At 45.7% G+C, this 23,133-nt stretch overlaps 1 long non-coding RNA gene across 1 annotated transcript; it reads left to right on the plus strand.

The window, feature by feature from the left end:
- The first annotated feature begins 6,211 nt into the window (after positions 1 to 6,211).
- On the plus strand, positions 6,212 to 16,015 carry LOC137479409 (uncharacterized). Its single transcript, XR_011002220.1, has 4 exons — positions 6,212 to 7,398; positions 9,517 to 9,605; positions 14,635 to 15,203; positions 15,931 to 16,015. It is a non-coding gene; the product is annotated as an uncharacterized lncRNA (long non-coding RNA).
- Positions 16,016 to 23,133: the final 7,118 nt, after the last annotated feature.

Consider the following 23,133-nt stretch of genomic DNA (forward strand, 5'->3'; position numbering starts at 1 on the left):
ATGTGAAAACTGAAGATCTAAAGCAGTGTATTGAAACAGAATAGAGGGAAGTGATCACATCACCTTGAATGTTTATAATGCTTTAATAGAGTGCTTGTTTACCCTTCTCACCAAAAAAGGTGCTTGTGAGAGCACCATATTTTATGGCTGTTTAGCAAATGAAAAAATCAATGAAGTGCAAATGATATTTATCTAGTGTTGTTAAGAATGCTTGTAAGGTGAAGCCATACCATGCAGAATTTTGCGTTAGCAAAAGGTTCTTACTAGATTAATAAAAATAATTTTTAAAACCCTAGTGAATTCTATTTAATTAAGCCCCAATTGTGAGCTACTTTATGTAATACTAAAATTAAAATGCAAGGTTGTGTTTGAAGAGCAGTGAGCTCTAGGGCTGATCAGTTTCCAAAATGAGATTCTATTGATGAAGAACAGTTTTCAGTGACAGGCTGTGTGCCCTGCTGGCATCAGATCCTTGTGGTATAGATCAAAAATATGTAGGAGTTCTAGAACTCTTCCGATTATTAAATTAATTGTATATGTGGTTGATACAGGCTGAATAATCTTTTTTAAAAAATAGTGTTTTATTACCTGTCCTTAGCCTCTCGTCCTCAAGTGGGGCTGTTTGTTTTCCTGGTTTCTGTTGTGCATAAAAAATATACTGATATTTTTTATCATTATCTACAAGGAAATATAAATCCACCTCTCTGGAGTTACCAGAATTCTAAATAATGTGGTAGAAGAAGGTAAATTAAATCGGTCCCTTTGTGATGCCAGTCTGATGTTATGTGGCTTGAGGGGCTCTGTGGCAGTCTGTGCTAAAGGGCTGGACTTCCAGAGCGGCTCATCTAAACACGAGTGTTAGTCTGTTCAGGTTGGCTTAGGTTGCTTTGGGGCAAAGGCTGCAGTGGCACAGTGATTTCTGTTTGGTTGATTTTGGTTCTTTATCACAGTCCTACTTGTTTCTGAAGTTATCCTAGTTTCTGGTAAAGGTCTCTTTAGTAGTAGCCTCAGGAAAATTGTAGAAGACCACCCATATACACTTTTCATAAGATGATGGCCTATATTCCCTAGTCCCAGTGATATTTCCAAATCTTGTTCAAGAAGTAAAACTCTGCTTGCATTCCTTGAAAAGATGTTTCTGCAGAATCTTGGGTAGGTGATTACAGTGCCCATGGTAGCTGCTCAAGAGGTAGTGTGTTCAGGCATGGAAAATGGAGGCGAGCAGACAGCACATGTTGGGCGTTTACTACGGTTTGGCCGGTCCTGCTTCGTGTGGCTTGGGGGAACTGTACGAGGTGGGCTGCTCCCACGGGCTGAGGGAGTCCAGCTCTGCCCGAAGATCCGACTTAGTCCTCAGGTCTCGCCTTCTGCAGGCAGCAGGGTCAGGAAATGAGCTGCCAGCTCCTCCCGGTGGGAGAGGAAGGACAGACGGACCGTAGGTGTCGTAGCTGCTGGGGAGGGGGAGCGAGCGCGGCCGTGCCGAAGGCAGGCACCGTAACAGGCGGGTGCGAGTCCTGGCCAGGCGGGCTGTGTTTGAGCTGTGTGCCTGCGCTAATTCCTCCTGTCTCAGCCAAGCTCAGGGAAATCACCAAGCTTTTTGAGGTAAGTGATCACGGGAGAAACGTGAGTTATGAATTGGGGGTCAGAGAAGAGCATCCAGAGTTTCTAAAGGTCAGTGTTGCGGGATTGAGATGGAAAGATGCAAAGCTGTTTCGACTGTGATGCTTTTCCTGGTCTAGTTAATGGTTCTAGGTTTCCTGCAGTGCTTTCAAGAGGGGCTATGCATTAAATCTACCTGATTCTGAAAACCTACAGAAGATAAATTGGGCTGAACAAATGTGGAAATACTAGCAGTGAATAGCAAGTACTTGCTTTTAACTAAATGGTTATTGGCTGTGAACAGACCCTGTTTAGTTCAGCACTATGGTTAACAGACTTTTCCACTTTGTTATAACAGTAGTTAGTGGCCTGGATATTTAAACACCAATCTCATATTTTAAAAATTGATTTATATAGTTTTGAGTTTAAAGAAAACCCCAAACTTTTTAGGGTGGTACTTACTTTAAAAAGCTGACTGCATTATGATTTGATATTTCAATCCACCGTGCTTTGTAGGTGCTGTTGCCTGATACATGGGTAGCAATTGTGATGTAATGGAAACATTTGGCCATAGTGCCAGGTTTGTAATCTCTTGCAATAAAATGTTCCTTTTTAACACTGCAGGCTTCTTGGTGTTCTTGCCATTGCTCGGAGGTGAGCTGCACAGCATGTGTCATTTAACCGGGGAATTCGCCCTAGCCAGAACAGTTGTGTGTTGGTGCAGAGGGCAGATTGGGCTGTAGCCACCTGGAAATTCAGAGAGGTGAGGCAAGAAGGGGGATATTTACATTCCAGTGTTGGAGACTGAGGATGAAAATCAGTGGTGGCGGGAACGCCACCAGAGCCAGGGGCCCAAATCGGAAGCTGAATCGCAAGTGACAGTGGCTCTCATCTGTGCCCATCTGCCCACTTTTCACTCTGTACAATCTGGTCTCTCTGCTGCCTTCTTTCCCAGTTAAGAGCAGTTTTTCCTTGCAGCTTTGGCTGTGCAGTGTCTGCCACATGTACCTGGACAGAGCATACTGAAAAACCCAGTCTGCCTGGTGCTCTGCAAGTCCTGCTCTCCTCCTGCAGCATGAGAGGATTCATTGCCATACCACAGCCATTCACACACACTGTAAGAAAGAAATGCAGAGAGGTTGATCAAATATAGCATAAAAGACTGTTGAGTTTGTTTTAAATAAGTGGGGATCCCTTCCATGTTTTACTGAGGCTGAGCTTTGGCACTGCTCATTTTCATTTCTAGTTGTGCTATAGGCTAATAAACTTGTGTTTTTAAAAAGTAATTAAGAAGTCTCTTACCTTTAGTGCCCTATCCCCTTACTAAGATTTGAGCACAAGTCAGCTAACAGCCTTTTTATAAAACTGCTTGGTAATACTGAAGTCCATCGAGTAGAAGAACTTTGTGGTCCAGTAGCTGGTGTCTGGCTGCAGTGCTTACCCCTCAGGGAAGTGGTCCTGGCTGCCTTAGCTCACGTGCAGGTGGCTCCAGTGTGCCAGAATGGCAGTGGAGGGATCTGGGCAGCGTGTCACTGACTATGAGGGTGGTTTGCACACGTTGCCTGAAGACAGACTTGGAGTTACTTTGGCTAAAAATAAAACTGGAATGAAGGCATTCTTTACTTACAGATGAACATTCCTGTAGGAATGTTCATCTGTAAGTAAAGGCAAACTTTTTTACAAAAGCCCTAAAAGATCTTTCTCATGCAGGTTCCCTTGCTCTTTTCACTGCAATTAAAACCCAAGCAAATAGCATTCTCACTAACTCTGAGCCCAGAGGTTCCAAAATTCCTGCTCTTATATCCAGTTAGGGGACAAAGGGAGCCTTGGAGCCTTTTCAGAGCTTCCAAGGTGCTTGCACTCCTTATGTTGTATAAATCAACACTTTTGGGCTTTCTACCCTATATTTTCACTTAAAAGTATACTTTCAACTCGTAAGGTCTGAGTGATGATAACCCTTCTGCTTTTGTATGAGAGACCTGCAACATGAAACATGCTTACATGATACTCATGGTAAGTGTTCCTAAATATAATCTACCTCTTTTTAAAAATCTGTTTATTGGAAGCTGGAAATGTCACATGTAGACCTTTAATTATGTATCTTTCAGTCAGCAGCAGCTGTGAATCGTGTTTGTATCTCTCTGTAAAACTTGGCCAAATCCATCCTCGCTGCTGTAGCAACAAATGCTGAAGCTTTGTGTCACCCTTGCTCTGAATCCCACTGTGCTCTTTGAAACAGCTTTAGAAAATGATAGACTGCTAAAGGAGAATGCAATCTAACACCATTAGTCTGTGTTTTAACCAAATAAGGAATTGTGTGTCACCCAGGTACAAGACTTGCTGACAAGAAGTAATTCTTTCATCTGTCTTTTCCCTGCAAAAACTTAATTGTGTGAAAGTAGGAGAAAGAAAACTGCATTATTTGGATAAAAAAGCAGGAGAAAAAAATCTTTGAAAAACAAACAAAAACCCCATAGGTTGAAAGAGAAACTGCAAAGAGGAGAAGACAGTATAAGCCTGGGGTTGACACCTGTTTTGTAGTCCCTGAAATATAGCTGATGGCGGCCTTTGCTGTGCCTCCAAATCTTCAGGGATGCACTTGGGTTCCTGGCACAGAAGAGGCTAGGGCAAATATTATTCTTAGAGGAATGGACAAGGAAGGAGCTTTCACCCAAACCTATTAAAGAGATAGGCAGTGATGGGAAAAAGGCTTTAAATCTGATTTCTTGTGTTGGAAGTCAACTGTACCCATTCCCTTTGCCATCTGTAGTACATTTACTGAAGCTTTTTAAGTGCTGCATATAAATCCATAGACATTAGTCCAGTCATGAAAGAACATTAACTGTTCTTCCCATGTGTGGCCTCAGTTACAAATTTGCTATTGAAATCTGATTTTTCAGGTTCTGTTCATGACACATTGCCTCTAAAATTTTTCTCCTTTTCTATTTGACATCCATCATTTTGCAACATTCTGTTCTCACTCAAATAAGCTCCACTGCTAAATCCAGTGTTCTCTACAGCTGACCATGAGTGCTAATAAGTGACTGAAGACCCTGACCCAGAATGTGAGTGTTCTTGCAGGATCCCAAACTCATTTCGTTGCCCTGAGGCCCAGGTTCCCATCTGGGAACGGCACTTAGCTGCGTCTCACTGGGCTGCTGACTTGACCGTTTTCATTATCTTCACTCCTAGCTTGGTTTGCTTTCCTGTTCCTCAGTTTTTGCTTATATCCACATTTGGGCTTTTGTCTTCATTTTTCATCTCTCTTTAAGACTTTATTTTACCACTGGCTTGCAGTGAAGAAGCTTTTTGTTTACTGTGAAAACAGAGTACTGCTTAGTATTCTTAAAAGCATAGCTATTGGCCTGATTTATGATTTATTTTATATAGAGACAGTAGCTCTCTGTACTTAAATGGAGGAGGAAATGTTTAGATTTTAGAGTGATTTTGGGTTACACAAATCAAAAATCCCAATTTACACGGTAACCCTTAATAAACTGGGAGCTAAACCCATAAGCTTCCTTTCTGTTTTGTCTGCACAGGGCTGAATTTACTGTCTTTTCTTTTTTCTTCTTTTTTTCTGGCAGCCTTTCTGAAATCACAGAAGTGTTTAGAAAATTGAGCACTTGGTTGTATGATTTTTCATTTTTCAACACAGCTGGTTAGGTTCTTCAAGCAAAGCAAAACAGGGGTATCTATTAAAAACTGTTTAAAATGTTGGAGATAAGAATCTCATCCCATTTACTTATACAAGGTAAACGCAATAGATGGCATGAAATACTTAGGAAGTTATACTGTGATTTCAGATTTAGGTGGAGGACTGTGCAAGAAGTATGTGAGCAGCCCTCTCCACTACCAGCAGCACAATCAGCAGCCTACAGGTTTCTGTCATTTCCTATGTTATGAAGCAGTTGGCACCCAGTTCATAAAGGGTGGGGAGAAGAGAGGTCAGCCCTGCTTTCCAGTTGCTCCTGCTGCAATGTATGTTGTGTACTGGGCTGTTGAAGTTGTATGATGGCCCAGACTTTTCTTCTTGCTGCATTAGAAATTGAAAGCAGTGTGTATGTTACAGGAGAGTATCTACAATCTGGATGAGTGTGATACTTGCTGCTGTAGTACCCAGATTTACAGTGGGCAGGTTTTTTTCCTCTTCTGAAATGGGAAGTGCTTCTCTTGCTGTGTCTTACAGATTTCAGACTTCCTTCCTACCTTAACAGATTAAGAATGTCAATCCTGGCTGTCTGATGCTAGGCACTGAGCTAGAGTCCTGGTCTGAGAGAGATGCCTGAATGGCCTGTGAGAATTGCCCATACTGAAGCAGTCAAGGCTGCATTTGAATTTAGGGGCTGTGTTGGGTTTGTATGACAAGCTTTTGATAGCAGGAGGGGTCATGGGGTGGTTTCTGTGAGAAGGTACTAGAAGTTTCCCTTATGTCCAGTAGAGCCAGTACTGGATGGACCCACTGCTGGCCAAGGCCGAGCCCATCAGTGACAGTGGTCGTGACTCTGGGATAACATAATCCAGGGCATAAAACTGTCCATCTTCAGCCAGAGAGAGGAGAGAGAATATGTGAGAGCCACAACTCTGCCGACACCACGGTCAGTACAGGAGGTCCTGTGGGTGCCAGAGCAGATTCTTCTGAAACCCGTGGTGAAGACCATGGGGAGGCAGCTGTGCCCCTGCAGCCCGGGGAGGTCCTGGGTGGAGCAGAGCTCCACCTGCAGCCTCTGTGGGACCCCACACTGGATCCAGTGCATGCCTGAAGGAGGCTGTGACCCCACAAAGGACCTATGCTGGAGCAGTTCATTAAGAACGACAGCCTGTGGGAAGGACTCATGGTGAAGAATTTCCTGGAGAACTGTCTCCCAGGGGAGGGACTCCACTCTGGAGCAGGTAAGAGTGTGAGGAGTCCTGCCTCTGCAGAGGGAGAAAAAGCAGAGACAACCTGTGATGAGCTGACTGCAGTCCTCATAGGGAAAAAGTTAAGCCCAGGAAAAACAGCGGGTGGGGGGAAGGTGTTTTAAGATTTATTTTTTTATTTCTCATGATCCTACTCTGATATGATTGGTAATAAATTCAACTAATTTCCCTGAGTTAAGTCTCTTTCGCCCATTGGTGAGTGATTTCTCCCTATCCTTATTCTGACCTATAAGCCTCTTGTTATGTTTCTCTCCCATGTCCAGCTGAGAAGTGACAGAGCAGCTTTTGTTGGCACTGGTTATCCAGGCAGGGTCAGCCCACCACAGGTGCTTTATTTCAGCTTTTTGTCTCTGAGAATTTGACCAAAGCTGAGAATCTGTTCTACTGTTGCTGTTATCACTGTTGCACAGAGAGAAAGCCTGACAGATTTGGAATCACAATAAAAATTGAGCTGTTACAGAAAATTGAACCAGATGTATTCAGAGCTTCAATTGCTTCATATTTCTGCTGCCAGGAAACAGCAGCACGTGCTGCCTGCAGCCAGAGCTGCTGTTTGCTGCTGTCACAAGGAGCTCACTTATTATCAGAGAAAACCTGAGCACTTTCCCAATTTTTTTTTTTAAATTTTCCTTGCATGTACTTTCTCTCTCAGTTCCTTTCCCCTGCCCTCAGGAAAGTGTTAGCTGTGTTGTTTCTAAGTGAAAAGGTTCTTGTTAAAATTCTGTCTTAATTCCAGAAGACTTGCACAGGTGAGATTTTTACCCCTCTTCACTCTGCAGATCTGAACTGCTGCCCTACCCGAAGGTGGTCTCTGCATGCAGGTTAATGAGACCCATCTCCAGACCTGTACCCAGGAACTATGGATCTATATCTGGAACTGTGGTAAATCAAAAGAAATAGCAAGGATAATTGTAGCCTTTCACCATATGGGTACTTTGCCTTGATTAACAGTCAAAATTGTTTTGATCCTGCTCAAGAGAAAGGCAGTGTAAAAATTTTGTATTGTTTAGGTATGGTTAGTGCTGTAATTGGAAAATGGGAGATGGCAGAGCCATGGACAAGGATGCAGTTATGGACACACCAAATGAAACCACATCCTAGTTTTTAAGCTTTCCTGAACATTATTAAGTTCTCCATTAAAATTCACATGATCTCTGAGCTGATTAGTGCTGGGAGCTAATTGAATAGGAGAGAGGATTTGTGCCTAGTGCTAAAAAGATTGTTCAGAAAAAAACTCTGTAAGTCATGAGAAGGTAGTGAGATGCATCTCCTTTAAAATACTCTTATTTGAGAAGTTAATAGGTGAGGTATAAAAAAAAAAAAAAATGTTTTTTAAAAAATAAAAGAAGAATTGCAAAATCTTCAAAAAACAGGTGCAGCTAGCATCTGATATGGAAAAATGTATTGATACTTCAAGATCAGACATTATGTAAGAGAAGAGTAAAAGTGATTAAACTACTTTGGGGAGCCCTAACAGATGTATCTGCTATTTCTAAAAATGCATGAAACCCTGATTATTTTGTGCTCTCTCCCCCACAGAAAACATTTTATGCTTTAGAGTGGGAACTGCAAGATGAAAGGAGAGAGTTATCTCACTGCAATATTTTCATTAGGGTTGTGCAAGATAAGCCATTTGCCATAAAATGGGAGGAGGAGCGAGCAGTGGAACCCACGTGTGCTGCAGCAAGGCTGGTAATTAGAATGTAGCCAGGCAAAACCACGAGGGGATATGTAATAAAAGAAAGCTTTAATGTGATTTAAATACCGTGACGGAGTTGCACTCAGTGACAGCCTGGTCACCGAGTACAGTGGGACAGCCTTCCCGCAGAGCCGTGCTTCTGACAGAGCTCTGCCCGGCCACCGCCGGGGGACCTCCAGGACACGGCACCACGGGGACACAGGACATGGCACCACGGGGACATAGGACACGGCACCACGGGGACACAGGACACGGCACCACGGGGACACGGCACCACGGGGACATAGGACATGGCACCACGGGGACACAGGACATGGCACCACGGGGACATAGGACACGGCACCACAGGGACATAGGACACGGCACCACAGGGACATAGGACACGGCACCACGGGGACACGGCACCACGGGGACACAGGACACGGCACCACGGGGACATAGGACACAGCACCACAGGGACATAGGACACGGCACCACGGGGACATAGGACATGGCACCACGGGGACACGGCACCACGGGGACACAGGACACAGCACCACGGGGACACAGGACACAGCACCACGGGGACATAGGACATGGCACCACGGGGACACAGGACACGGCACCACAGGGACACGGCACCACGGGGACACAGGACACGGCACCACAGGGACATAGGACACGGCACCACGGGGACACGGCACCACGGGGACACAGGACATGGCACCACGGGGACATAGGACACAGCACCATGGGGACACGGCACTTCTAAAGTTCCTGTGCCATCTCCACACGTGCCACCTACTGTGTGTTCCCGAGTCTGGTGTGGGTGCATGTTACTGTCCTTTAAAGCATCACGGATTAATTGTCACTGCTCCTCAGGGACTGTCACTAACAGAAGCCAGGGCAGCTCCCATTTCTGAAGTCCCAGCCCAAGCTGCTCTGTATTCCTTCCTCCTGGGAAACAACTTCTTTGAGACTTGATCTCAGTCACTTCTCTCTCTGGCTTTCTTGTCAGCTCTTGTCTTGGCACTGAAGGGAATTGTCTCCTTACATCTCTCTCCTTCTGATTGCACTATGTAAAAAAATTGGCATTTTTTCCTTGCATGTCATAAATAGAGAGGCATAATGGTTGCCTTTTTTGTAGGACTCTACTTGGACAAAACAGTTTTGTTAGTTGAAATTATTCTGTAAAGTAAACATGTAACCAGATTTTTAATAGAAATAGCTATTTCAGAAGCAGTTTCTTTAAGTTACATATTTTTAATTTGAATATTTAAATTAAGTTGATCCATTATTTCTGAACTGTCACTCATCAGGTTGGATGTTACCGCTGCTGTTGTTGAAGCAATTTGGGAGAGAACTGCTTTTCAGAAGATTTCTTTACTCTCTAAGAGGATGGAGGCAGGTAATGATACAAGTATCAAATGTGAAAACAAAAAAGGATAATCTGGAAAATTGTAAGTGATGAATAATTAGTCTCCAGGGCATTGTATTTCTAATTGTCCCAGGCTGTGTTTAAACATGTCATCAGGATTAGGGGGAAAACATCTGTTTTCTGTAATATTCTAATAAAATAACTTACAGACCTCAGGGTCATTTCCAGAGCTGTACATAACCAAGGTAGATGACTAATTAAGAGATGATGCAGGTACAGTAATTTGGATACTGGATCTACGAGTTTCACTGGGACAGAGATTGTATCAAGCAGGCTGATGCAGGTATGGGCTTTACCTGCAGCCTGCTGAGCAACAAATGCAGCAAAAATGGAAAGCAGCAGCTGAAGCTGGCCTCCTATAACTCATTTACTGCGCTCTGCAATAAGCCTTACAAAAAAATTTATGGAGCAGATGGCCAAGAAGTGTTCGTAGCCTTATGTGCCTTCAACTTTTGGTAAACAGATACAAGTGAATGTATCTCAGGAGTTCCTCATTGAGACTCTTGGGTCATGTAAAAACATAAAATGGGTCTGCTGGGAAAGGATTCTTGAGCTTTGAAACAAAACCATTGTGGATGTGGTTAAGAATAGTACTTGACACTGTTACAGATGTGGCATTTGTTCATCTGAAACTCCTTATAGAAGACCAGGATGATGTAAATAGAGCATCTGGTGCTCCAAGTGAGACTAAATTGAAAATGCCCCGTACCGCTTAGGAATAGGGGTGCTCCTGGCAGGGATTGTCAGTAGCCAATGAAGGTGTTATCATTTCACATGTCTCTGCAAAGCAGGATGGCAGTAGGATCACACTAATGCATTGCCCATCATTCAGTGGATGGACTCCTGGGCCATGATCCTGAATCACTCCAAAACTGTATTTGAGCTAATGGATTTGAGACATCAGAGAGTGGAATGTCAATCTGTTTGCTGGGGAAGCTTGCAATGGAGCACCAGCACTGCTGCAGGAGCCCTGCCCAGCATTCCTTGGCAAGGGTGGGCACAGGCCCACACAGGCAGTAGGATGACTCTAAATCTGTGCCCTGACTCTTCAGTGTCCTTGCTTCTCCTTACTGGAGAGGACTCAGGAGAGCCAGACCTATGTTTGGGGCAGGTTCAGTGTTGCAGACCAGAGAAGGCAGGGGCTGTAGGCTTTGTGCTGACAATTGGGTGCTGCACCCTCCTTGATCTGGGCTTTGGGTGTCTGCAGGCCAGGTACATTTCTGGGCAGCTGAGCTCAGTGACTTCCTTTAGTGTTTACAGCCTCTCTGAACCTTCGTTACAAAAAATCACCCACTCTTCATGATCCAAAATAGCATGAGACTTTGGGTTTTTCCTCTCTTGTACAAACTCAGATTAAAATTATCATGAGAATAAATACTATTATTTTTCTGTAACATTCAATATATTTTTGGTTGATATAAAGTTTGAAATAAACAATGAGCATATATACACACACACACCCATTCACACACACACATCAGATGTAGATATTTTCAACAGCATTTTCCCACTAACATAAGTGGTTATAAAAATCCCAGATGTTTCTTGCTTTTGAGATGAAAGTCTGAGTTTACCTTGATGGATTGTGATTCATGCTTTTCCCCAGAACAAGCCATTCATTCACTATTTTCATTTCTGACTCTAGTAACTCCACAGTTTTTTATAATTTCTAAAATCAGTGCAAAGGAGAGAAAACATTAATTCTGGGAGCAGTGGTTTCCCTTTATTTGTGCAGACAGTTGGCTCTGATGACTGTACTTGAAAACGCCCTGCTCCTTCCTCCCACCTCCTGTCTCTTTAGAGCATTGGCTCTTTGATAGGGGAAGCATCTTAGCTTTGCATCTGTATAGCTTTTGATACTAGGGATTTCATTTGAAGTTTCTTCTTCATAGCATGAATAAATAGCAATCTTACAATGGTTTGTTCTAGGCAACAATAAATGAGTCACGCAAGCAGGCGTGCCACAGTAGGACTGGGGGGAGGGGATGAAAGTTGTCACAGGGATATTCTCAGCCAATTTTGTGGCCTGATTTAATTCTTGTGTGAGAACAGTAGCAGAAGATTTATTCCATTTTGTGTATTTGAGACTATTTGCCATGAGAAGCAAGATGCAAAAACCTATGCAGTGTACAGAGCATGTAAGTGTGATATGAGAATCCTGTTACTGATGTATGAGAAGAAAAGGCCTGAAGCTCTGTTTTATTATTCTGTAAATATGCTGTGCTACAGGCTCTTACAGCAAGATGAAAGTAGAGGGGTTTTTTTAATGTTCATTTCAAAAGAGTCCTTCTCACACTTGGATGGGTGAATCCCCTTCTCTAACTGTGACTTTGTGTGGCCACTTGTCTGGAGAGTCCCCAGAGGTCAGCCCTAATAAAAGGTTATCAAATACCAAGAAATTATAGGCTTCTCAGTAATCAAAGTCTGCTCCTAAGAAGTGTCAGATAATTTATTTATCTTCTGGAAACAACAGAGCGAAAACCAAATAGAGGACAATCTTTTCAATAGAAATAAGTAGTAGAAAATATTTTTAAATACCATTATTAAAATTGTTCTAATTTAAAAATTGGCAATATTGTGGTATTGAGATGCCAAATTTTCCTAATTAAAGAAAGAACTTGAGCTGATCCCACCGGTGACATGAAAATGATGCATGTGAACTACTATGTGCAAAGCTTTCCTGCAAAGATATGCATTAGGCTGAATGTTTCATGTGTTCAGTTCTATCCTCAATACTGTACAACTAATTTCTGGGTGAGAATAAGCTGCTTATGAAGCTAATTATGGTTACAAGGTACAAGAAAAGATAGCAAGAAAGTAAGAAGTTCACATTACTGAAGTCTTCTTAAGGTCAATCCTTCCTAACATCATGGGCAATTTACAATAATAGAAAAAAAAATCATTAGGGCAGTAATTGAAATAGTAGCAAAGTGTGATTAGAAATGTGGGAAGAGATTTAGGCTTAGAGGAATATGATATTTACATAAACTATATATTTTTAATTTTTTGAATACTAGCTCATTTCTCATTTACTGGGGGAAGGCCCTGGTATTATGGTATGGAACAAGGAAGGACTCACATTCTGCTTACAGCATTGATGCCCAGACCTAGGATCACCTCGGTGGTCTGGTTATGGATGCACCTTAAACATTTTGGTGCAGTGTAGCTGAGAGTGCTCTGACCCACTGAAACTGCTCCATCTGGCACAGAGCATCTCTGCCCTCCCCGAGGCACAGGGCAGAGGTAGGGGGGTAAGGGCAGACTGGGAGCTGGGAGCTGGGCTGTAGCCAGGTGAGAGGGGGCACCCAAGCTGCACACAGTGTCCTGCCATGCTGAACACCTGTGCAGGAGGGACAAGCTGAAAGGAGACAGCAGGGAAGGGCCCCTCCAGCACTGTGGCTCTAAAACTCTCCTTGGAGACAGAGAGAGGGAGGTTCAAATCCCTCCAGGCAGAAGAGGGATTGAACATGGATCTCCCACATCCTGGGTCACTGCCCTAATTACTGGGGTAGGGGATAAGAAGGGAATGACAGCAGCTGTGGTGAATCCAACCTTTTATATCATTGAGGATTTTTTTCTTTCTGTTGCAAGTGCCCAAAATAAAACATTTTGGATGAAACAAAGCACTTTCCTCACTGCAAAATGTATGGGATTTGTTTTAGTTTCAGCAAAGAAAATCAGAAAATATTATTTCAGATTGATCTGATTGTGGGGTTTTTTTCTCCCTTAAGTTTCATTCCGTTGCTTGAAAGCATAATCAATTATTTGCAGAAACCAATTCATAAATGTTAAAAACCACAATTTGGGCTTTGCTGGAGGACATTTGCTTACAAAATCTCAGCCTATACTGGCAGACTGTGATCCCAATGACAGTAACTTCCAGCAGAGCAGAGCTCACTGAGGTGGTACAATAGGCATGAGCCTGTGAGTAGATGGGTATGTGTACACACTACTGGAATACTGAACACTGTAAATATAATTTACACTGTAAATATATACTGACATTGATTTAGAAACTTTAGTAAATAAGAGACACTCTATATTCCCTTGATACCTTTAATTGAAAACAAGTGACAGCTGGTGCCATAGTGATTCTCTTCAGGAAGCGCAGTTGGGTCCACATCGGAGTGGCCTTTTTTGGGGAAAGATAATGCCTGGTACAATCCTTCCTGTGGCTCATTTTGGATAACTGGATGCTTGTTTGATTGCTAGACAAGACAAGACAGTAGGTCATGGGAGTTCTGACTTAGTATAAGTCACTGGAAGGAGGTGAGGTGTGCTGTGAGGACAGAGCAAGGTCTGTGTCTTCAGGCAGAGAAAAGCTGAACATCATTATGAAGCCTCTGCTAAGTGAAAAAGAAGTATGGACAACTTTGTCATACTTTTTAAATATTCAGAATTGTGTTTCATTTTTACTACTCATCTGCTGGTTGGGAGTCACCACAGCCAGCATAGTTGTAGGAAGAAAATGTACATGCTTACTCTACGTATGTTATTCCCTTCATTGGGCCATTGTGGATTCCACTATGTCTGTTAATTGTATTTTATAAATGACACAAATGTACATGGAACATTACAACAGGGAAAATATGACAACAGTAATACTACAGAACACAATCCCTGCCTCAGGAGATTCTTATCCAAAGGCCTGAACATATTTGTGATACTTAGAGAGGAAGTAGTGTGGAGATGTTATCCATGCTTGGCCTAACATGAGATTTGGGGTGCTGAGAATAGACCTGAGCCTCTCCAGGGACAAGACATCTAGGTCTGAGCATCATCCATGAGGTTCTGGTGCTCTGAAAAACTCTTCTCCAAGGTGATTAAGAGGGATCTGGGCTCTTCATTCTAGCTAATGGGAAAAGTTCAGGAGTTGTTTTGGATAAAAAAAACTAAGATATGAAAAAAATTACATTTAATTGAATTCAAAATGATCACTGAAAAAGCAAACCCCAAAGTATACTTGGCAATTCGCACAGCCTTGTTTAACACTTCTCAGGTGCAGCACAGTTCTTCTCACAGGATCAGGCCCTGAGGGGATGCCAAGAAGAGAAATGCTTGAAAAGCAACATATGGAAATTGAACACGAAGTAAAAGCTCAAGTGGAGATAGGTGGGTTCAGGAGCTGTCTTCAGGAGAAGGAGCCAAGGCTACGCAGTGGGAAGTGTGTAGAAAATGGAAGTATGTAGAAACTGAAAGGTATTCAGCAGCAGTCATGTCAGCATAATCCATGCAGTCATTTCCTCTTGACGAGTGTATGCAGCACATCACAGAGCTGGGCCTGTTGTCAGGAGAAGGCAAAGGCACTGCATACATGTGTGCCTGTCATGGACAGCAGCGATGCGAGGGGATGAGGCACGTATGGGGAGAAGCCACTGAGCAGAAGGCTACAAAAGATGAAAGTGCATTCAAGAAGGGCTGGTATTTTTGTGATAAAACTGACCAGTTGTTCATAATTAAAAATATGTTTCCCCAAGGTCACTTGAATTTTTTTGCCAGGATCACAAAGCTGTTCGAATCTCCACTGGTGTTCAAGCTTGAATTAAATGTCTGCTGACATCTGCCAGGGTAAGTATCTTTGTTTCCTCCTCCCACCCCTTACATGAAGCTTGGTTCATCTGGAAGAATTTAAGTTCTGGAAGGCCCCAAGCCCCAGAGGAAAAGATTTGGGGCACAGTAAAACTTCTCCTGCAAGCTCTTGGTATCCCATAAAGAGCCAGTATCTGTCTGATCCAAATTTCCATAGACCTTGTGCTGGTTAATGTCCCACTGTCTTCCTGACAGTGTGTCAGTGAGGTTTGAGTTCTGTCAGGGACACAGAAGTGACAGTTGCTTTATCTGTGTGCAATGAGCTACTCAGGAAGGCCAGACCACACTTTGGCTCTCTCAGACCAAAAAATGCTTTGTGTTTTTGAATCTGAGCTATTGATTTTTCCCCCCAAGTTAAACCTTTTCACGGAAGTCTTCCATACTCATGTCTCTTCCCCTTTAAAATTATACATGGTGTTGCTTAGGGCAAACAGTCTGTCCAATTCAGCAAATCTTTAAACATTAATCCCCCCCCTCCCAAAATTTCAATTGGACTTGTAATACCTTTTTATCCCAAATAATCTCAACTCTATGAGGGCTGCTGTACAAATTTAAAATTTCACCTTGCCTTACTGGATTTTTATTAGCCATAATTTATTGTTATTGCCTGACATCCTACTCAGCCAGAGCATTTGTTGTGACACAGGAGGGGGTATGATTAACTTAAGCATCATGGACTTGTTCAAGCCTTTTTGCTTTCCTGCAGGTGGGAGTTAATTGTTGTCCCTGTTGGGTTACATCTCCTGGCAGCCTTTGTGCCTGTTGTGTTACTTCTCTCTGGAGGCTGGTGGTGGCTGTGGAGTGTAACGTCACTCACCTACGTGCCTATCCTTCAGTGGCAAGGGTTAAAACCTGGAGAGGCTGTCACGGGTCTCCTTGGTTAAAGGGACAGCTGGAGTCACCACCACATCTGGGCTGCGGTTTTGTGACATTTTCCTGGACATTGATTCCTCGTTGCTTACTGGGAGAGGGGAAAGACTGAGAGAAACCACTTCATTGTTTGTATCCAGTATGATTTTTGTGAGCAAATTGTCAGGATAGGCAATTGTCTCTTTATCTGAGTCCAAGGGATATCTGAGTCCAAGACAGCTGATGACATTATATTGGGCATTCATTTTAGAACTGCTGAGCCCACAGAAATCAATAGTTTTCCATTATCAGGTCCGGCTGGGTCACTAGTCTGTCAATGAGCTGTTACAATTGCTGTACAAGGGTGAACCTGACCAGTCAATTGCTGCTGACAAAAGGAAAACACGCTGACAGCCACTGGAACAAGCCAGAACACAGATTTGCACTTCAGTTTACCATCTGAGAAGGCTGGGAGCGGGGCCTTTTCCAAGATGTAGGGCACGCACTGTGGGAAAAGAGGCATCCTTTCCCCCTCCCTGCCACACGTCAGACAGGCCTTCCATGCCCAGGGAATTAAGGTTTGTTTCTGAAGTCCCAAACACCAGAGAACTCACTGAGTGGAGATGAAGGTACCACCTTCCCCAGCACTGTGTTTTTCCAACCAGAAAGGGACGTGCTAAAAGGGACTGCTTCTGCCAGCAAGGCCAGAGGAGCAGCCTTTAGCCTGCAGTGACCACTGCTGGGGGATGTGGGCTCGGGGCTTCTTGTCCACGGCAGGTGCCTGTGCTACAGGGGGCAGGAATGCAGATGATAGGGTTAACTCCATTTCCTCTCTATGTTCTAGCACTGACTTCCTATCAAATTTGAGAGCAGAGCAAAAATAAATATTTGGAAATTATCCCAATATTATGATTTTTAATTTTCAACTTTATTAACTTCTTTCAAGTGTTAAATCCTGACCGTTTTATTTATGCCTCCGGTCGTCTGTTTGATTCTCACAGAAGTCAATATTCACTTGTGCTCCATCATCAAACAAAAAACTGGTAATCAACTTTATCACTGGAAGCCAACTAGCTGGGTTTTAAAAAATACACTACCCAAAAGAAAGATCATTTGCTTTAAATGAGAGGAGAGGGAAGTCTTTTTAACAGAGAAGAGCAAACCTCCCTTTACTGGTAATTAGAAGCACCAGTCTTATATGACTTGCAGCATTTGGTAGCTCAAGCCGCGTCAGATCTCTTACAGCATTAATTAAAAAGAATTTATGTTTTTTTAATAAAATGCTTCATGTTTTAGCCCCTTTTCGTCCTCCTTCCAAATGTGATTACGGGGGCTGAAGGGAATTCAGGTTAATATGTTGACACACTTAACAATGCGGGGTCATGTAGCGCAATCCGCTCGGTTGGTTCGGCGCGGCGCGGCCCCTGACAGGTCCCATCAGCCGCTGCCCTAAAGGCAGAGGCGAGGGGAGGATTTTAATTACTGCGCTGAGCGCGACTTTGCCAGCATTAAATTGAGACATAATTAGGCCCCCGAATTTTAATAATTGTCCTAGCTAATTGGGCAGACAAGTACGCTCTGCAGCGTGGCGTGATTAGATAATTAGTGTTTCCAAATGACAAAATTGAGCTCTTGATTGCAGATTCTAGATGCGGGCGGGGGAGCGGGCGGCTCCCTGCGCGGGCAAAGCCGAGCTGAGCCGAGGCGAGGCGAGCGGGCCGGGTGAGCTGGGCCGTGGCCGGGCGAGGATCCCGGCGGGGAGCGGGGACAGTGGCGGGGCCGCAGCATCGGGGTCCCTCCCGGGCGGCCGATGCGCGTGTACCCCCACAACGCGGCGTGCGGCAATTGACCCGGCGGCGCTAATTGATCGCCACAGCCCGAGGACAGAGCGGCACGAGTGGCGGCCGCGGGAAGGACACCGGGGGCGGCGGGACGGACCCGCCTCGGCGGGCACCGGCACCGGCACCGGCGGGGCGGCGGCGCCTCCCCCCGCGGCCGCCAGGGGGCGCCGCTCCCGCGCGGCGGCGGCTCCGCGCCCGTTGGTGCCCGCGCGCTGCGCGTCCCTCGGCAGGGCCCGGCTCCGCGGCACCGCAACTACCGCAGCAACTACCGCAGCAACTACCGCACCAACTACCGCACCAACTACCGCACCAACTACCGCACCAACTACCGCACCAACTACCGCACCAACTACCGCAACTACCGCAACAACTACCGCAACTGCCGTGAGTACCGTAACCAAGTACCGCTCCCGACACCGCCCCGCCCGGCCCGGCCCGGCCCGGCCCGGCCCTGCCTGCGCCCGCCGAGCGCCAGCCCCGCATCTCGGCGTTGAGGCGGGCATCGCCGCCCCGCCAGGCTGCCTGGCCCCTCGCAACCTGCTGGGGAGCCTCGCTAGAGGGAGAGATAGATAGATTCATTATCCCTATCAAATGTATATAAATCTATATGTCTGTTGAGCTAGAGCGGGGGCTCGCATGGCTGCAGACACTACCCCGGCAGCCACGGCGCTGGAGCCCGCGGCGAGGTAGCGCCGGCGATGCTCGCAGGTGCCACCCTGCCGCTACAGATACCTACGGACTGCAGCTTCCGCGTGGAAATAAAAAAAATCCCATTTAAAAAAAATTAATTTTAATGATACAACCGAGCGCATAGGTATTTTTATTAGGAAAAAAAAAAAAAAAAAGGCTGTACGCGCAGAGGGCGCTGGGGTAAATCCGTAGCTGAGCGGCGATGCCGGGGCCCTGCAGCGTCCCGCCCTGACCGCGCAGGTGAGCGGCACCGCGGGCAGCGCTCCCGCCGCACCCCGGGGCGCGCTCAGCCCCCGCGCAGGCTGTGCACCCTGCCGGGCGGGAACTTGCTCTTGTTTGTTATCATTCTCTTTATTTTCTCTGCGAAGAAGCAGGCGTTTTCATGCAGCAAATTAGCTGGATCGCTAATAACCGAAAGTTAAAATGCAGACGCTTCACTAGGAAGCGTTTCACACAGCTGGTGCAAAATTGCAAGGTTTTTCGCTCTTATTGTTTCTCTTCGGGAAAGGAAAGACAGTTTTATGATTTTTTTTTTCCTGTGTGTGATAGTACTGTCATCAAAATACAGATGCTTTTCCTACATCAGTGATTTTTTCACTACAGCCTAAGGGCTTCTTGGCTTTAAAGGTCTAGTTATTTTTGCTAATATATCAAGATTTTAACTATTGACTATTTAATAAATCAACTCCAGATGCATTGTACAGTATTTATATACTTATTTTCAGAGGTACATTCTGGCTCAGTAGATTACTGTCTCACTATTTCAATGCTTCAAAGCGACGGTGCTGGGAATTGTCAGCTCTGAAGACAAGGTTAGCTCACAGAAGCAGGATGTGTTGCGTAAAATGATGATTTATAAAAGTGTTACAATTTACATATCTTGCAGGTCGCATTGCATGTATTATATGATCAGAAATACATAGAGGATTAATCTGCCAATCCTTATTTTAAAGCATCATGTTGTCTCTAAAGGTGAGGGTGCCAGAGATGTACTGGAGCAGAAGCCAGAAGGTGCAACTTCTAACCCACCCCAGCCTGGAGAAGCTGTGGTGAAGCAATCCTGCCCCGATAACAAACCCCCAAGACCTAACCGCCTTGCTGGGAGCGGTAAGCATCCTGCCCTGCCCACAGTGAAAAACACCTCCTGCGAGCCAAATAGATGCCTGCTCATTTTTAAAAATCCTTTCTGACTTTGACGGGCTCTGGACCAGCAGGTGACACATCCTCGGGCCTATGAGCCTCCGAGGGTGTCACTTTCCCAGAAGTGGTTGCTTTCTGAGAAGCTTCAGTAGCCTCTGTGCCCAAGGGGGCTCTGGGGGCTGGGGGCGGGGGGGTGTGCTCCTGCAGGCTCCGTTTTCCACCCTCCCACCAGCCTGCAGGTACGCTTTCCTATTCATAGGTAGGCTTGTGGTGCTCATATGAAGGTCACATCCAGCTCCAAGTTTGTGGTTAATCAAGCCTACTTGGTGAAGTTGAAGAATTTAATCAGTGCCTGATGCAGCCTTGGATATAGCTGTGGTGTATCAAATTGTCTTCGAATCTGAAGCAGTCGTCACAGACTAGATGGGGGGGGTGGGAAACTAACAACACAGTGGTAGTTCCTGCCCTGATCCTGGGAGAAATGCTGCATCACAGTACAGCCACAGGAGCGCAGCAGCCTGTACTGGTGTGTGGCCATTTCAAGACCAAGGTGAGGCTCCTATTCCCAGAACGCCCTCGTACTGTTTACTAACCAGATTATAGTTTGGCCATGCATCACTTAGCAACCCTTGCCAGGGACGCTTTCCATCTGCTTGGTGAGAAGGCCAGGACTCTTCCTTCAAGGACATTGTCAGACAACTGTGCTGTCGCTTGTGCGCGGAGTTTTTGTGATACAGTGGCAGGACGATGGGAGCTGAAGGCCACTCAATTGTGGCACTGAATGGCGCTCTGTGAGTTTGTCCTGTTTCCTGCAGGAAACATGCTCCACCCCTGCTTCATCACCTGCCTGGCCTGCTGCTTCATCTGCAGGTGTAGAAGGAGCGTGGGCTTTTTTCATTAAGATGTTACTGTCTTGGGACCTTTATTTTATAACGTTTCATTCCAATTCCAAGTTAATACAACGATTCTGATGAGTTGAAAGTATAGAAAATGGTATCCCCGTCCTGCCTGATGGCTTCTTGGTCAAGCCTAGGCTGCATTTATTGCTTCTCAAATGGTAGCTGGGTTTGCCGGGTTTTAAGATCTTCCCTGGGCTGACAGTGCTGACTGCCCACGCTGGGATTTGCAAGTAGAGTTGAAGTTACTTGCTTTGTGAGTAATATGGTAATTGTTTTTTCTGAGTACCAGTTCGATTAAACAGCTTTGGTTTTTTTTTTTTGTTTGTTTGTTTGTTGTTGTTGTTGCTGTTTTTTTTAAATTAGTTTAATGGTGCTTAAAACATAAAAAGTAAAATTGGACTTAAAATAGGGTATTTGTTTTAGTAGTCTAATTGAAGTGGCTCCAGTTGTTAGTGTTTAGTATAATCTCCTTATGGGGCAGGCAGCTAAAAGTAGGAAAGCATTTTAAACTAGTAGAAGGGTATTCACAGTCGCTTCCTCAACGAGGCGCCTCTTGCTTTTCCTCTGGTCTTAAACATGACTGCAAACCCGGTTCGATCGGAGCGCCCATATGCACGTACTCCGTAAAGCACGCCCGGCCGGCCGGAGGAGGCGCGGGCTGCCGCCGCTGCTGGCAGAACGCCGCTCGTCCGGCAGCTCTCGGCCTCGCCAGGGCACGTCTGCATTCCTGTCCACGGCTTTCGGCGCGTCCCGGCGTGGCGAGCCCTCCAGGCCGGCCAAACCCATTCTCGAGCCCCCTGCGCGGCCCAGGAGCGCACCCCGGGGTGGGCCCGGGCGCGGGAGCGAGGACTTCAAAGGAGCCGTCGGTGGCGAGAAGGGGCGGACAAAGCCAGCGCCGGGCTACCGAACGCGGCGCTGCGCCGGCGACTTCTTAGGCGCTTTAAGTCTAAAGGAGAAGTGACAGGGCAATCATCTCCTCGGCTCGGCTGCGGATGGGAGGGTGGAATCTTGCTAACAGCTCGTGTATCTGTATATTTAATTGCGACCTGGCTGCATGTTCCTGTTGGGGAAGGATGCAGATCACAAGCGAATCCATAAAAACGCGGTTGACAAGCCCGGGAAAGGGATAACTGACAGATGAAACGAGAGTCAGCGAGGAGCTAACTGGCAAACGCATCGGTACAAAGTCAGATCCCTTCTGAGAGGAGGAGTAGTTTGTTTTATTCCGGTGCTCCAGAGTTTCGTCTCCTATCGGTGTGATGGAGTAGAGAGGAGCTAAGGTGCCCTGTTCAGGATACAAACATGCAGATTAGATCAGACTTCAGACACCGTGTTTCATTCAAGACTTAGGACAGCCAGAGGAATAAACCAGGCTTCTCCCACCGGTGAAAATATGGAATTCTCTTTTAATGACTTGAGGGGGTTGAAACTTGTTTAAACACAACTCATGTGCATAGGATTTAGTGAGCTATCGGGATTTGGTTAGGGTCGGGAGCTGGGGCCCGGAGCTCAACGCCACCGTTGTGCAAGGCTGGGGCGCTGGTAGAGTATCAGCCCGGCTCCCGTTTTCTTCACTTTTGTGTTACTTTAAGTTTTCAATGAGGCTAGTGTAATTACGAGGCGTTTAACTTTTTGCCAGGCTCTTTCATTATGGCTTTTCATTTGCACCTCGCTTTTAAGAGAAGTAATAACATTCGCAGTCAGGGGCAAATCCTGTTAATGAACAAATTAAAGTTCAAACAGTTATTCAAGTTCACAGCCCTGCTCGCTGCTCCTTTAATAAGAGTTATACATGTTACTTTCTCTCGGGATCTCTCTCCCCCTTTTATTACTTTTTAAGCTTTTCATAAGCACTAGCGGGCTATACGGGCAGCTCCCAGCCTCTAAAGAGCCCACAAATCCTGAATGGAGCCCTAATCCGACCTTAATTTGGCAACTTTTGTAAAAAACATAAAAGCTCGGGTGCCACCCTTGTGCGCTCAGATTATAATGTCGCAGGGAACAAGCCGGGAGAAGGCCCCTTCTATCCCGCACCCACCTATTTGAGTTAGTTCCCTCGCCTCAGGAGCTGTGCAAAAAGCCTCTGTGAGTGCCTCATGGGTACCGGGAGAGAAATTAAGATCGATACCCTGGGAATTCCCACCCCCTCCCACGATAGCTCTCCCCGGCTCTGCTGGGCGTGGGCTGCCGGGGCAGCCGGTGCCACAGCCCGTTCCGCAGCGCTGCCCTGGGCCGGTTGCCTGCCTCAAGTGCCAGCAACGTGCAGTTAAAAAAAAAAAAAAAAAAGATAAATCCTTGCACTCTTCCGCTCTTCCCGCCCCCTGGCCTCTCTTCTCTTTTTTCAGACCTTCCGCGATTAGAGTGTCTGCACTCACCTCGGTATTTGCACAACATGAATCTGAATTCCCCTTGTCAAGGGCTGCCCCAGCCCCGGGCAGCCGCGAGTCCCGGTGGGACCGGGCGGGGAGCGGGGCGGCCCCTCCCGCGGGG

Source organism: Anomalospiza imberbis, chromosome 9 (genome assembly GCF_031753505.1).
Source record: "Anomalospiza imberbis isolate Cuckoo-Finch-1a 21T00152 chromosome 9, ASM3175350v1, whole genome shotgun sequence".
Classification (NCBI taxonomy): domain Eukaryota; kingdom Metazoa; phylum Chordata; class Aves; order Passeriformes; family Viduidae; genus Anomalospiza; species Anomalospiza imberbis.